Source organism: Gymnogyps californianus, chromosome Z, assembly GCF_018139145.2.
Source record: "Gymnogyps californianus isolate 813 chromosome Z, ASM1813914v2, whole genome shotgun sequence".
Classification (NCBI taxonomy): Eukaryota; Metazoa; Chordata; class Aves; order Accipitriformes; family Cathartidae; genus Gymnogyps; species Gymnogyps californianus.
The window spans coordinates 46,839,433-46,855,673 of record NC_059500.1 but is presented as its reverse complement, the minus strand read 5'-3'; the positions used below and the strand labels follow the sequence as shown (position 1 = coordinate 46,855,673).

General features: G+C 41.1%; 1 protein-coding gene across 1 annotated transcript in view; it reads right to left on the bottom strand.

The window, feature by feature from the left end:
• The window catches only part of PIP5K1B (phosphatidylinositol-4-phosphate 5-kinase type 1 beta), a 121,147-nt gene extending 116,537 nt beyond the window's left edge, over positions 1-4,610 (bottom strand). The window contains exons 1-2 of the mRNA XM_050913510.1: positions 4,581-4,610; positions 1,379-1,596 (exon numbers count right to left, since the gene is read on the bottom strand). The gene's annotated coding sequence lies outside the window, so the exon portion shown is untranslated. The remainder of the gene's footprint in view (positions 1-1,378; positions 1,597-4,580) is intronic.
• Positions 4,611-16,241: the final 11,631 nt, after the last annotated feature.

Sequence of the window (16,241 nt, the reverse complement as noted above, 5' to 3'; positions counted from 1 at the left end):
TCTCTTGACTAGATTACAGGTCTCACTCTACTAATTGCACTTCTCTCTTGCCTCTCCACTGCCATTTACACACACCCACAGCACAACCCCAAAAATGGTCGTACCAGCAAATTGCACCAGTTAGAGAGTCAGTTGAAAAATAGCTGCCCTTCTCCACATCGATTTCTTTTGTTCTTGTAAAGTTATTTTTAACCCGGATCAGTTCAGTGATCAGATATTATCACAAAGCCTCACCAACAGTTGTGCAACCACAGTCAAAAAAGTGGCAAACTGCCATAACAGTTGTAGTATTTTTAAGTCGGCTTTGGTGCTGAAGGCAACATCCCATTAAACTGCACTGCTCATCAAGCTATAAACTTAAATGCTAGCAGTTTCCTTCAGTTCAAATGGCACGGCTATGTTTCTGGAGTTGTGAGCAAGATTTATTAATGGCATTTGTAAATTACAGCAATATTTCTACTATTGAATGGTATTCAATTTTTTAAGTATTTGTGTAATCGAACCATCTTGGTATTTGTGTCCATTATACTTAATATAATTCTGACCATAAACCAGCAGCTCTAGTCAAAACACACCAAGATAGGCTTTCCAATTTATATCTTCACGTGCCAGAAAACTGCCAACTCAGTAAGTTTGTACAGAGACACAATGAGCCAAGTGGAACCCAATTGCAGATCCCTGGTACTTTTTTCATAGGATGAGTTTTACGATTCACAGTGAATTGGTCTCCACTAAGAGAGGATAAAAATCATCTTATTAACACTGGGCCACGACCTGCAGGCATGCAGTTCTTGCACAGCACTGGATGAATCTTTCAGCCTCCGTGTCTCAGTTCCAGGGTGTGTAATATGGGTGTTCCCTGGCCTCAAAGAGACATTTTAAAAGGTACATCACTATCTATAGAATTTGAAATACTGCAGTAACAAGGATCACATAAAAAACAAAGGGTACCAAACACAGGGGGCTGGCCAGGTAGCATGCAGTCACCCAAGACATGAATCTTGAGCTAAAAGAGCTAGCAATAAAAATGCGCACAGTTGTTAAAATGTCCATTATCTGGCACCTGCTTTACTAGGCAGAAGCATCCTATGACTATGCACATACACAGCATGACACAAAATTTTACAAGTAATTTACTTCTTCACTGTGATGCGGATCATTGCCGTGACATACTGAAGAAACTAATGCTAGCTTACTATTACTTTTAGTTTTTAAAAATCTCATATTTCAAAATACAAAACACAAGCACTTGTGGACAATGGTGAAAATATACAAGGCACTTGCAACACCTACAACTTCCCCCCACTTCACTGATCACAAATAAAACAGCTAGTGTTACAGCAAGGAGGAAATAACAGTAAAATGGTAGATATTGTACCTCACAACAGGCTGATATGGTTTTCTAGTTCACGACTGGAGAATGAAGAGGGAAGGTAAAAGATGGGATTTCCAGCTCACTGAGGGAGGACTTGAAGTTTGTTCCTCACATAGAAGGAGAAAAAGCTCTTTCTGGACTGTACAAACGTGAAGAATAAGACAAGACGCATGACCTCATAACCACAGCAGGAATCTGCGATGACAAATCAGACACTTGATCTATTTAGGGAAAATAAAATTCAGAATATCAGTGGTGTAGGCCCACAACAAGCAGGTACAGTACAAAACGGATTCAAACACAAATTATACCTAGAAGATGAAGAATAGTCCAAGCTGTATCTAAAACTGGATGGCAGGGAAGGCATGAGAACCCTCTTCCCAATCCCTGCCTAGCACTGTCAGTAACACTTCATTTAGAACAGCATTTAATTGCATTTAACTTCTGCAGGGTTTGCTATTCAGTTCTAAGCAATACAGGGTTTTGAACATTACAACATATACCAAACTGCTCATCTATATGCTTCTAAGTGCACATTTTATTTCACCTGATTAGTGAAGTTTGCTTTTTAGCTTCCACAGTATGTAAATTTCAACTCCAGCACCATATAATTACCAGCAGTAACCAAAGTAACCACACTGCAACACCAACAAGTATATATTCTGCAATCATTGTGTAAGACAAATGCTTAGGCAGGCTCTCAGCAATTGTTAGCACAGTACCATATTGTGCAGGGTGCTGAAAACAGCACAGAAGCTGTGCCAGCTCTTATCTCCCCTTAAAACCAAACAGGAGCTGGGGGGAGAAGGAGAGGCAGCACCTTAGTAACAGCTGCCCAGGTCCTAAGGGAAGGCTGTTGCCAGCTTCTATCCTAAAGTAGCTGAGAACACCAATACACTTAACGTGCCTTGGTTACACAGACCATAAACACACAGAGTAGACACTGTACATATGGAGCTGCAAGAATCAGTACGTGCATTTTCAACACTATATGGACCACATTATGTGAGCCACAGAGAAAGTATTTTTTATTGTTTCTAGCCCATTCTGCTGGTGTCAAAAGTAGAAAAAGAAATCCCTTAGCTACGCACAGGCTAGATAAGAAACAAAACTGAAAAAAAAAAATCAACACCATTCCACAAACACACACTATTATGAAAAACCATGTACGCATATGCTTATTTTTAGGCACGTGTTTCAATTCTCCTGATATCAAGAAGACCTAAATACATAACTAAAGATTATAAACAGCCCTAAGCTAGTACCAACTGAACTCAGTGAAAGAAACCTGCTGCTGTTTTTAATGGTTTAAGGATCAATTCCTAAACTTAGAACATAATTTTCCACTCCCTGTTCTGTCTAATTGGGGGAGGGGAAGAATCCAGGAAAGAGATGAAATACAGTAAAATAAAAAGAGTGAAGAGGAACATTTTTACAATCATGTTTTATTTTTCCCTCAATATATTAATTACCAGAAACTGACCTTTAAAAGCAAAACAGATTTAAATGTTTGTGTTCGATTTTGGGTTTTGTGAATCAATTCTGAGATGGCTGCAAGGCAAAAAAGTACATTAAGGATGGGATAAAGTATCTGGGCAGAGGATGAGATGTGACAAATTAAGAATTATTTATGTTTTTTAGGTTCTGGAAGAGTCAGAGTAACAACTACAGTAGGCATTCATCAGACTATGTATTCTCTGCTTTGAAGATCAAAGAATTTTGAGAGACCATTTAATGAACTTCAATAAAAAGCATCTCTACCACAATAAACCATGGGATAAACATCCTATAAATTTACGTTGAGACACAAAAAACCCAGTGGTTGCTACAATATACATTCACTAATTCCCAAACTGCCAATGCTCCTTATGTTAGGTTCATTTTAAGAAGAGTTTCTGTGGTTTTAATTTTGATCTGAGCCCTCCTCCACCTTTACATTATCCAAATGTTAACTCAGAACATTTACATAAATACATAACTCTCTAATAAAATAGAAGGAACGAAACCACTGTTTCTTCACCTTAAGTAGTATCCTTGTAGAAGCAACATGAAACAAGTGTATTTACATTTCCTTTGGGAGAGCTAACATAACATCTGCACAAAGTTTTCCTAACGCAACAGCACGTACCACAGCTCCTTTTTAAAGAAGCAGCATTAAAAAGAAAAGGAAGGGGGCGGGGGGACGGGACCTAACCTCTGATCACCTAAGCAGTGTATTCGAAACATTGCTACTTTAGGAAAGCGACTTTATGGTACTAAGAGGTAAGTTAACTATTTAAAGAGTTTCCTGCTGTCGGACGCTATTCAGCAAAATCAGCATCTTGGACAGAAACGTCTCGGTCCACCCCTGCTCTCCCAGAGGCAGCAGCGGCATAAGCGAGAAGTCGCCCGGTGGCGCCCAACCCGACCTCCACGGCGATGGGCTGCGCGCACCTGAATCAAGTCGTTCAGTCGCAGCAGAGTTTAACACTGGAATAGCCAGGACTACCCCTCACAATTCCCTCACACGCTGTTGTGTCTGGGTTTTTTTTTTTCCTTAAAAAGCTACAATCCCACAATTAAGAGACTTAAAAGTCCGTGGAAGTTCACAGAAAAATCCCCCCAAAACAAACAAACACAAAAAGCCCAGAAATGAGACGCGTTCTCTGTCAGTCCTTCAGGCTGCAGCCGGCACGGCCTCGGGTGCAGGCGGGGCTCCCCAGCGGGGACAGGGACTAGCCGCGCCCGGCCCGGCTCGGCACCTGCCCGAGCCCAGCTCGGGGCGCCCACCGCCCCACAGCGCTCAGCCCCCCGACCCGCGCCGCCCAGCTTCCCCCACAGACCTGCTCCCTTGGGGGGGGGGGTATGGGGGGGGGGGGGGGGGAACGGACACACGGGACTCCACAGCCCTAAAAATGAAATCAGAAAAAAAACCGGACAGCACGCGCCGAAGCCCCCCGCGCCCCGCGGCGAGGCCGCCCACCCCACAGCGGGGGAAACACCAGGCAAGGAAAAACAGAGGCACTGCGCGTACGGATGTACCCGCCTCACCAGGCGGGTGCCCGCGGCCAGCCTGTGACGGCCTCCAGCGAGGCGCCCCCTGCCCGCCGGGAGGCCTCCCCCAGCCGCCGGCGCCCCGCCGAGCCCCCGGGGCCGGAGCGGGGGACCGGACTGCCGCCCCCGCCACCCCCGCCCCGCCCGAACAGCAGCACCGCGGCTCCCTCACCTCCAGCGCCGGTGTGTGGCGGCGTGAGGCGGGGCGGCGCGGCGCGGCGGGCCGCGGCCCAGGCCCCGCCCGGGGGCCGGCTCCTCCCGCCCGCCCCGGGGGCCGAGGCGGTGGGGACCGCCCCATGTGCGCCCTGCGTGTTTTCCCCACCCCACCCGCGGGCCGGCGTCCCCGTGGGCCTGGCTGCTCCCCTCGTCGCTTGCCGCCTCTTGCCCCGTGTTTGCGGGCGCTCTGGGCGCAGGAGGTTGTTTGGGGCACCGTGGGGGCCCAGGGCGGGTGAGCGGCTGGTGGTTGGGGGTCCCGGGTCCCCAGGAGACGCGGCTGCGAGGGGTCATGAAGGGCTGCGTGCTGCTTTGCTGTGCAAGGCCGTGGTGGCGCAGTGAAGTGTGACAGCACCTGTTGGCCCGTTTTTGTCAGGAGGGGCTCTGCCTCCGCGGCCAGCCGGCCGTTTGGGGCCGAGCCTGTCAGCCCGGACCGAAGGGTCAGCGTTTGGCTCACGCCCGCTTCCTTGCCTCTCGTTGCCTTTCTCCAGGATTGCGCTCGTTCATTGCATGTGAGCTCCGAGTACTGCTGCTCGCATAAAACTACTTTTGGGCTGGCCACCAGGAGGCACGTACGCTCTGAGCAGGAGCACGCAAGAACTGTCACTGCAGCATCTGCCTGGGCACCCCCATCTATGCTGAGAAGGCCAAAAATCCAAGTTGTTAATTCCCCCAACGTCATGTACTTCCCATGTTTAAGTTTTGCAGGCCCCATGGAGGTATTGAGGAGGAGGACAGTGAGGAAGGCTATAAATCAGTGTAGATGAATGAATGTGGAAAGGAAGCTGGGAGAACAAACGTGCAAAGATTTCCTGCTCAAGAAAATGGGGGGGTTAGGAGGACCTCATCCGCAACACTGCTGCATTCAAGGGAATGTCTCTTCTACAGGGGTCTGAGCTCTTCCCAGGGAGCAGTGCTCGGGCTGTACCTCTGAGGCGTGACCCAAGGCTGCACAGGTGGCCATGCCGGCTCGCTGCTCGAGAATGGTTACAAACCCTTAGTGTCTGCTCAGGACCTTTTTCTTCCTGGTAGAATAGACTACTCCCAAGCTACACAAGATGAGTGCGTAATAGCTGTGCATTTATAGCTGTAATTACTGATATCGGATACGCTGACTCATGCACGTTGAATTCCAAGTGCAGAAGGAACTATTGTATGTGTGCACATGTTAAAGAAAAGAAATCACACAGCATTTCAAGGTGCTACTTCCATTTTGTTCCATTTTGTTCAAGGTCCTTACTTCCCTCTATTTTTATCTGCCATGGTATTTATAACAAATTATAGCAGAGCAACTACATCATATGTTTACTCAAATTGATGTGCAATAGTCACACCACTTAAATGACGGTGGCTTCCCTAGGTCAGAGCTGCAAGAGAGATCTCTGGTAAACTAGCTACTGGTCTCATCCTCTGATGCTTCCATTTCTGCTTTTCACACCAGTAGTAGTACAGTGTCTTATATACACTGCAGTCAGATGTGCCATCTGGCTCAGCTCTGAATCTTTAGAGTGGATGACACTTTCTTAATGTATTCAAAATCTGCAGCATTAACTAGCTCGTGGTGATATGAGTATTTGGAAGATGACAGAGAATAATCTAATACTGTCAGGGGTTCTCAAAATTTTCTTTCAGGGCTTCTCAAAATTTCCTTTCAGATCTTTAAGGTGGACTGCTTCACATTATGTTTCACCTCAGCCAGCAAGACTGAACTATCTTACAGAACTCCTGCAAAGGAAGTTTTAAGAACTGCAGATAGCAGTGACACTGGTTGTATGCAGCAAACAGGCAACACCAAGTCCCAGGCCCAAGAAGAAGAGCAGATAGAACCTTTGATTCCTCTTCCTGCAAAAAAGCATCCTAAAGTAGGAGAGAGTTCTTTCCTTCTTTGTGCTGAACCAAACAGGTACCCGAATGTTTTTTTCCACTCATGCATGCACTCAGTAGCAGTGCTATATGATGTAAGAAAACGGTCAGTAAATGACAAGTTATGAATCTCAATGACTGTTTTCTTCTCCTCACAGTGCCAGGGTGGTAGCTAAGTGCCCTTGGGTCTGACAGCAGCATCCTGCACAGATATATGAAAACCAGCCTGATAAGAGTTGCCACTAGCTGTGGTAGCAGATTGCTCCTTACAATCTAATTTTCTGCAATTATCATTTTGGTAGATTGCCTTGCACTGAATTCCATGCTAACACTTTATGGGATTGATGGTGATGTTTATGTAGAGGACATTTATGTTCATGGCTTCAAAATATTAAAACATCTCACAGCCTATGTATTTCTTCCACAAAATATCTGAGATGAGAGAAGTACTATTATTTAGTTTTATAAATGGGTGACTGAAGACATATATTGACAATACACTGAAGTCAGACTCGTTCCAGATCAAAAGCACTGTGGCAGAGTGATGATCTGGTATAAACTCACTTTGCTGGTTCAGACTCCTTCAGACAGTTTATATGAATTAACTTTATGCTGATGAGTTTTTACCTTTCCTCCCTCAACAGCTTACATTCTTGACTGCGTGGGGAGAAGCGTAATTGTGTGCCATGCCTGAGCCAGAACAAGTTTATGCTACTGGGAGAGCCAGTGGTGCACAGGTCCAGGATGAATTCTTCTGGAACCATCAGTAGTTGCAGCTGGATCATTTTGCCAATGCAGAACATTTAACGTTTTTATTGCATCTTCACATTGTCAAAGCATTTGCATAAGGATGGCTGTATAGAGTGCTCAGTCACTGCAGGATACTTACGTGAGTTCCAGTTGTCTCTAACAGAGGAGTGAGATCAGATGATCAAAATAATTTTTTCTGTCTTGAAATCCATGAGCTAGTGCTAATCTGAGCTACTAAGTTCAGCATACAGAGTCCAGCATCACGCACAGATAGTATTTTAGGCCCACATTAGTAATTTCATTTATACATTCCTTTGGTTTTACATATCCAATAACCATGGACCAATTTACCATGGACCAATTTTTGAAGGGAAGTTGCACACAGGAAGATTTACTTTCCTCAGCATTCAAAAAAAAAAAAAAAAAAAAGAGGATTTCTAGAAATCTGAAAATGCAGAGTGAGGGGCAACTTAGAGCCTTCTGAGTAGCAATGGGTAACAAAGCCTTTTGCATCAAAAGCCTTCATCTAGATCATGACTTATTGTCCTGGTTTCGGCTAGGATAAAGTTAATTTTCTTCCTAGTAGCTGGTATAGTGCTGTGTTTTGGATTTAGTATGAGAATAACGTTGATAACACACTGATGTTTTTAGTTGTTGCTAAGTAGTGTTTATACTAAAAGTCAAGGATTTTTCAGCTTCTCATGCCCAGCCAGCAAGAAGGCCGGAGGGGCACAAGAAGCTGGGAGGGGACACAGCCAGGACAGCTAACCCAAACTGGCCAAAGGAATATTCCATACCATATGATGTCAGGCCCAATATATAAACTGGGAGAAGCTGGCCAGGAGGGGCGGATCGCTGCTCGGGAACTGACTGGGCATTGGTCGGCAAGTGGTGAGCAACTGCATTGTGCATCACTTGCTTTGTATAGTCCAATTCTTTTAGTAGTATGATTGTAATTTTTATTATTATTATTATTATCATCATCATCATTATCATTGCTTTTCTTCCTTTCTATCCTATTAAACTGTCTTTATCTCAGCCCACGAGGGTTTTTTTTTTTTATTCTCTCCCGCATCCCACTGGGCGGGGCGAGTGAGCGAGCAGCTGCATGGTGCTTAGTTGCCGGCTGGAGTTAAACCACAACACTTATGCAGGAGTTAAAACTTGACGTGCTGCTTCAAGACTGACAATTCTGTGATATGTTAATTTGGAGAGAGATTTTTTTTTCCCTAGAAATGTATAGAACTACAAAGGGTTCTATTTCTTCTCTTAATTAAATAAGCAATTTTCTTCCCTCTCCTATGTTCGTCTCCTACCATATCTTTGAAGAGTATGCAAGGTTACATTAAAAAAACCCCAAACTCTTCTCCAGTTCTACTGATTTGATCAGCTTCTGAAAATAATAAAAAAGGATATATATTAAAATAATATTAAGCATGCTCATTAAGGATGCACTTTACAGGAAATTAAAATTTATTGATCTCTTAATATTTGTGTGAATATTCAAGGGCAGTTTCTCCCTTCTGTCTAGTAATTGCAGATATCATAAACTTCTTATATTCTTACATACTGTCTAGGAGATGTGAGCTATGGCATATCAGCATGTCAACACTAAGCCTGAATTTTGTTTGCTGAAAAGAAGGGCAGGAGAGAAGGCCTTATGAAAGGGCCCTGAATGCTTTTAAGAAAGCAGACCTTTTTCATAGGGATTACCTGGATTTCTGATGAGTGCTTTCAAGAAAGCGTAAGTCTTTGGTATCTAAGAACTGATTGCTCATTTTTTTGCTGCTCCACAAGCAACGGAGATAACTGAGCAGAACTAGTCACTCAGCTATGCTCTAGAAATGAGAGAGCTCTTCATACAGATACTCACATAAGCCATGGTAGTTCAGACATTTGTCTACAAGTTCGCAAATCAGTCATCTTGATCCCTTCCTTAGAACAAAACTGCGGTCTTTGTATGGTTGATATTATTATTCTGAACAGAACAGATGTACTTTTCTGGAACCAATGAAATATGGGAAACTGTCTCCTCCCTGAATCACTTTCTGCAGTCCAGCCAAGTTTACAAATAAATTCAGCCTTTCTGGATTCCTCATCCATGACTGCGTCCTCTTAGCCACCCACATATCATTGCATTCGTCCTAGTTAGTGAACAGTTCTGCAATAAGCTGGGTTTCTTTGGTTGGTCTTGTAATTATGAGGCTGCAGATCATGCATATATGGTGCTGACAACATGTAGACAGGACTTCCAGTCTTGAATGTTGCCATTATTTCCTGTTTTTTTTGAAGACAATTACATAATCTAAGCCAGGTCCACAGGGGAAATTGCATGTAAGAGAAAAGAGGTAGTAAAAACTTTTCTAAAAGTGAAAGAGGGAGAAGCATCTGGGTGAGTTAAAATGCCAGCACTGCCAACCAGAAAGCATGCAAAGTTCTGGCAGGTAATTAATTAAATCAAGTTTTGCCACACGTTCACTTGAAAACCGAGCAGTGTTGAGCTCTCCTAGCTGTCAATAACTAGATGACATTGATCTGTTTCCCGGTTTAGGCCATGTATCTGAAGTGATCTAATCCCTAGGAAGAACAGTCATGGATAAATTCTAAAACAGTATTTTCTTTTCCTGTTGATCTTACTGCGTAGAGGATATAGATGCAAACTGGTGCAAAATTGTCAGAGGAGGGGAAGAAATTAGTAAAATGTTAGAGTAAATATCTGAATGTTTTTATTGACTAGTCTTCTAGTTTCATGCTTTTTAAATAACATTGCAATGACTGTAGAAATGTCATTTTAGATAAAAGCATGATTTGAATTCACCCTTTTAAAGAAGCATCAGATTTAAAGTGAGATTGCATTTATAAAGATTTTACATGTTCAGTAATGCTACACTCATTAATTTACAATAAGCTGTGTTACTGGAGTATAAGAATTCTGCTTCATATCTGAAGCAACCTGGAAAATGAAAATTCCATTTGAACACAAACTAGTATAAATGTTTGCATCTTTAAACTCTACAAAAGCAGTAATTACAGAAAACAAATGAAAATGCAGGTACTAGCCTGTAGCATGCACCTGCAGACTTCTACTGGCTTTTGTGGCTTTCTCCTTCTCAAAGCTATGCCTTCTCTTTGAGATCCTGAATAGAAGTACACTCTGGTCTGAGTGCATGCCTCAGGTTACTCTGACAATAGAGTATAAAACTCCCAGTTCATTGTCTGGCAGAGCAAGAATGTCTTTCAGGGAAATCTAACACCAGTGCAACATCTTCCATGTAGAGAAGTGCCTTCTCCCATGCTTGGCATTCTGCACCCTCTGATAATGAACCATTTGTTCTTAAGTCTCTCAGTGCTGTTTTACGTTTTTCCTTTTAAAGAGTATCTCATCTTTAGAGAAGAATGTACTCAGGATTCATGTCAGGGAATTTAACTATGAGATGCAGTGCATTTTCAATGGGTTTTGGTGCCATTTTACCGATAAAATCGTGCTCTTGAGGTGCTGTGCACATGGGTGTATAGCTTTGCTCACATACATCACTGGGGAGCAGAAAATTTGGTTTCTAAGAGTGTTCATGCATTACTCGTCTATCAGTGTGATATCTTAGTATTTCAAAACAAGAAATTGCATCTGGCTTTTGCATGTGCAGAGAGTTACATGCAAGTTTTATTGCACTCATTTCAGAAATCTTTTCAAGGTGTGGGTCATGACTAGTTAGTAACAAGTCAAGAAGACATGGTTTTATTCCCTAGCTAAGCAGGAGCTCTAAACCCTGAGAAACCTCCTCTGCTGGATGGAAGTAGAGACCAAGCCCACATGTTTTTTCCAGACACATTCCTTTATAACTGCACAGGAACAGAGTTCCAGTGTATTTATCTTTCTATTATAGTATCACATCATCATATGGAAAAGCAAATGCTGGTACACACTACTCTTGTGCTAAGGCTAGCTCCTATGGCCTGTCTGTACGACACAGTGCAGCACTATGCAAATATACTGAAGGGAACTCTGGTACCAGATACAACAGAGTTGCATAAGCAACTTAATTAGCCCAGACAAAGGGTGGTACTAACATAGTTACACAGCTAGGGCTCCAAAAGCAATGTCTTTCAGCACTATCTCTAAACGGTGATAATTAGGCAGACTGTGACTTTCTAACACTGCATGAGATGCTGCATTAGGCTGTGTAAGCAATCAAGCAAATGTTCTGTAGTTAAAAAGTTGCTGCTTCTAAGTCTGACATGAGTAAGCATGCACTACTGTGAATTTTCTATTAGTGAAAAATGCTAAAAAAAGTTTTAGTAATTGTTTCCAGTCACAAAAGAAAGAACAAAAGAATACGCGTAACAGAGAACAAACAAAAGCAGGAGCACACGAAACAGAAGCTTGTAAGACATTAAGAATTCCTCCTCCTCCACCTTCAAAATCCAACATAGGAGAATTTCTTTTGGACTGTCTGAATCTTCTTGTGACTCCATCCAGTGAAAATGTGTATCTGGAAAACCTTTAATAACAGAGAAGCAACATATCTATCATGATACTTCAAAAGTTTTTGCAAGTGTTCTGTCCCTCAGTGAGCTCTCTGCATTCAGATCTTGATGTCTAAACAGAAGACTGTCAAAGGTAATGAGACCCTGTGCTGAAGAAGAGGTCATCAAAGAACTATAGATAAAGTTTTGACTGCACATTCCCGAGTTGCACATATGACATAATTGCTAGCGTTTATCATAATTCTGATTGGGATATCTCCTGAAAACACTGCTATGTAGAATATGTTAGAAGAAAATTTTTTCTTTAACCCACTAGTTTTGCTGTAGATAATGGTGTCATTTCTGACTCAACATTTCTACTGAGCTTCTCTGTGTTATCACTGTATATTGGTATTCAAATGTTATTTAGGAACAACTTTAAGAGAAAAAACAAGTAGCTGTTTTTTGATTGCATTGAAATGTGGAGAAAGGTTCCAATCTTGTTTCCCTTCATGGGTATTTATTACAGTCATGACTGCAAATCATCTGTTTGTAGCCTAAAATTGAAGATGAATTTGAAGAAGAGGCCAGGAAAATTTGATAGGGAATAGGTCTGCATGTCTGTAAAAGCCGGATGCCCTTCACCTAAAAATAGGCTATTAAGAAACCGGTATCTGCTCCATTTATTGCAGAGATGGGAGAGAAAAAATATGATAGGATCACACTCTTGTTAGTACTCTTGCTTTCCAAACTTCATTTGAGTTCTTCGTTATGCATTAAAAGAAAAGCTTGATGTGAATTATACCATCAGGAGAAAAGAGCCACCAGGGCAGTAGGAGACAAATCATTTTTAAGAAAATCTGTAAGGACCAGAAAACCTGTTTCTTTCACCTATTTGTATGTTTGAGGTGTCTGACTTTCTTAAGCTACATAGGACTAAAATAACAGAGCTCTGTCACTTGCTACTGGCGTGGTTATAGTAGTTAATGACTTTTTGGTAACGTTTTCACCTTTCTACTCAGTATTTCCTCTAAGTACATGTGTAGGCTCAGCCAAATGAGAATTGAGGTGTCCATAACCTCAGGGCAAGGTTATTTTGCTCCAGAAATTGTTTCCTAACACAGGGACTAACTGTCACTGAGTTCTGTTAGCAGTGAAAGGGCTGTTTTCTGCTTCATACTAACATATGATGACCTTCAATGCTCATGTGTACGGTTGATTTCCCATCTCTTTATACAGTCCCACTAACTTGCTGTGGACTTCTCACAGAGAGATAGGCTCTAGCCCCATGCATGAGGCTGCAGGAATATTTCAGACAATATTTATAATTGTCCAGGAGGAATATGATTGTCATTATGATCAAATAGCCAATATTATTAATTACATTAATCTTGCACAATCAAGATCAATCCAAACTTTGCTATTGAGCTGCTACTACATTGCTAAAGCCTGAATTTGCAAGAGCTTTTGTACATGAGTAGTCCCAAAAATATTCTTTTTCCAGTGGGGTGAAGTCACATTCCTACAGTGGACAAGCAGGGGGAGAAGCATGCTTGAATTCCAGCTGATATCTCAGTACAGGTCTCATAGCTATATCACTTGCTTGGATAAACCACAGTGAATATATTAGCTGTGTTGAGTCTGAAATAATGTTGAGCTTCTCATCATATGTGCATATAGACTCCTGAAGTTTCTCTCTTGAATTGTAACTGCTTTTATGAAACACAAAATGGATTAGTCTTTGTAGTTGTTGCAAATGGAAGACAAGTCTTTGAAACAAAACCACACTCCCACTCCCACATACAGAGCACTGAAGAATTAATTCTCAGTAGAAATATTTCAAAAGATGTACACATAACCTTGAAAAACTTACTTCACTGTTTTTTTCATCTTTATCATCAATATTTCAGTTTTTGCAATTATTTCCATTTTCATTCTTTTTTCTATCCTTAATGTTTGTTATTTTTTTAGTTGAGTCCTATATTCTCCTCAGTTTTTCCTTGCATGCTATTTTTAACTGTAAATAGTTACCAGATAGATAGTTCAGGTTTTGTTTTGATTTGTGGAAATACAGTGTCTCAAAGCTAGGTGTTGTGTATTCCTGCAACTTTTGCCTATTCTTCTATGAAACACACATATTCTATTCTCTAGTACGTTAAAGGTGGGCAAGTTTATTTGTTTTACTTAAACTTCATAAACCATGTTGGCTTGCTGGGTGGAGCAGTGATCAACAGCAAAATGGGAACTAGCCAGGGACTTTTTCATGGTGACTCCATTCTTTGAATGTTGCACTTAGAAACACTTCCTGTCAGTATTTCACTTTCTCACTTACAGTGATATTAATAATCAGAAGCCAAAATGGTTATTACTTTTACTATTAAAAAGGGTTTGCCAGCTTCAACTTAAGAAAATACCTACAAAATTTATCTTAAAAAAATTCCTGGTGCTAAATGCCAGGCATTGTATGCATTCATGCAAACAGAGAACTTCCTTGCCTGGACAGCTGCGAAGTCAAGTTGCAATCATGCAGCACACCTGTTCTTCCTAAAGGCAAAGAGAACCTGCAGTGCTTTATTACTTGAAACATCATGACCTGAAGTTCAACAGCATGCAGCTTTTCATACATAGGGTTGCTAAATCTGTAGTAGTATATATAAATAAAAAGATCTCACAATTTTTTTTTTGTTTGGGTTACAGATCATCATCTTGCTCTGATTTGGTGTTCATTCAAATGGGACAGTGAATCCAAACTGATCATTTAACCTTTTGGGATGTACTTAACATTATGTTAGGTTCTTCAGCATTGTTGATTGTGTTCCCAGGGCTGTAGAGAAATTTTGACTTGCTTAACCCTGAAATAATTAAAAACATTAGACAGAGCAGTTAACATAACAACAGATGTTTTCCTATTGTGGGCATCTAATCAATAAATTGTATACCCAAGTGCCCCATGTGAAATCCATAGGAAAACTGATTATTTTAAATCCAATCTTTAAGTCTATAAATGAAAATCAGTGGGATAGCTGAAAGATGCTTGCCAGGCAATAAAAAACAGGGCTTGGAGTTGGTGGGTTTTTTTCTGAAGTTGTAAGTTAGTTTCCTTCTTTTAGGTCAGTGTTCCCATAGACTGAAATTCCACATTTTCTTACCCTTAAGTTACTAACCATTTAATACTAAGTCTGATCTTTTCAGAGAAGGGATGAGGTATTTTACTCTCAGTTCTGTAGTGACAAAGGCAACAGGAATTTAGTCTTGTTTGTCGTCTACAAATTTACTACAGTGTATTTCAGAGCATCAATTTCTTTTAATATATTTTCAGACTACTCCACATTATCATTTCAATTTATGTTTCTTAAGAGAGCACTGCCCCTGTTGCTGTGATGGTTTCATGTCTGGCAGTCAATAACATAATATGCGTTCCCATGGCAAATGAAAAGGTCAAAAAAGTTATATAAACCATATTTGTTATCATGAAGTACCTGCAATTCTTCCCACTGTGAATCTAGGTAGTAAATATTTAATCTGTTAGTATCCCCCCAAAAAACATGCTTTGGAAGTTTATTTGATTAAATATAGTCATTCCTTAAATATTTTTATGATAGTCCCTTAGCACAGGAAGTCAATAAAATGTTACTGTAAACACTCAACTGAAGATAAAAAAAAAAACCCAGAGTCAGAGCATTCTCATAAACATTTATTTATGAGCATTTTGTGTTTCAAAAGCAGTTGCTGAAGTAAGCAATGGCTTAAGTGCTTTGGCTTGTTTCTTTGACCTTGTTATGAGTTATTTCACTTTCACAGTGATTGTGAAATTACTATTATCACTTGTAAACTCCCCTTCTTAACTGTGTTTGAATTGTTGCACCGTGTTAAATAAAAACATTACTTTATCATACCCACAGTGCAATCTGACACGTTTTGAGTCAACAGTTTGTTTGGTGGATAGAACATTTTTGGTGACTGTTCACATTTGGCACACTGACAAATTCTTGGAGAGCCTGGCTCAACGAAATCAATGTCTTCCGAGTTCTTCAGCAAATGTCTAAGGGAGTGGGACAGGAGCAATATTATGTGCCACAGTATTTATTGCAAAACAGAAAGAACTTACAAAGATTTGGGAGGACTGCAAAGTTTATTATTCTCCTAGAGGACTTTTTCAGGCCACTAAGGATTTTGTTCTGCTGCTGTTGAAATTGATAGCAAAATCCTTAATTATTTTGGTAGGATCAAACCCAAAAGCAAATGGAGTTCTGTGAAGCTACCAGAACCATAATATAAATGTAGCAAACATAAGCTATGATCAATTTGATCTAGATTTTTTTTTGGTTAGTAGCCGAGCACCTTGCACAAGTTTTTTTTGTATTTTTAAGACAAACGAGAGACTCAAATGCAAAATCCAAATATAGCCTTATTATGGAATTTGTCACAGCTGAAAGTCTTGAATACAGAAATAAGGGCACTGATTACTATAATCTATAAATGCATTTTCTTCCATTCCCCAATCCTCTTCTGTGAGAGATGTTAGTCATCAAATAAGTCTTTG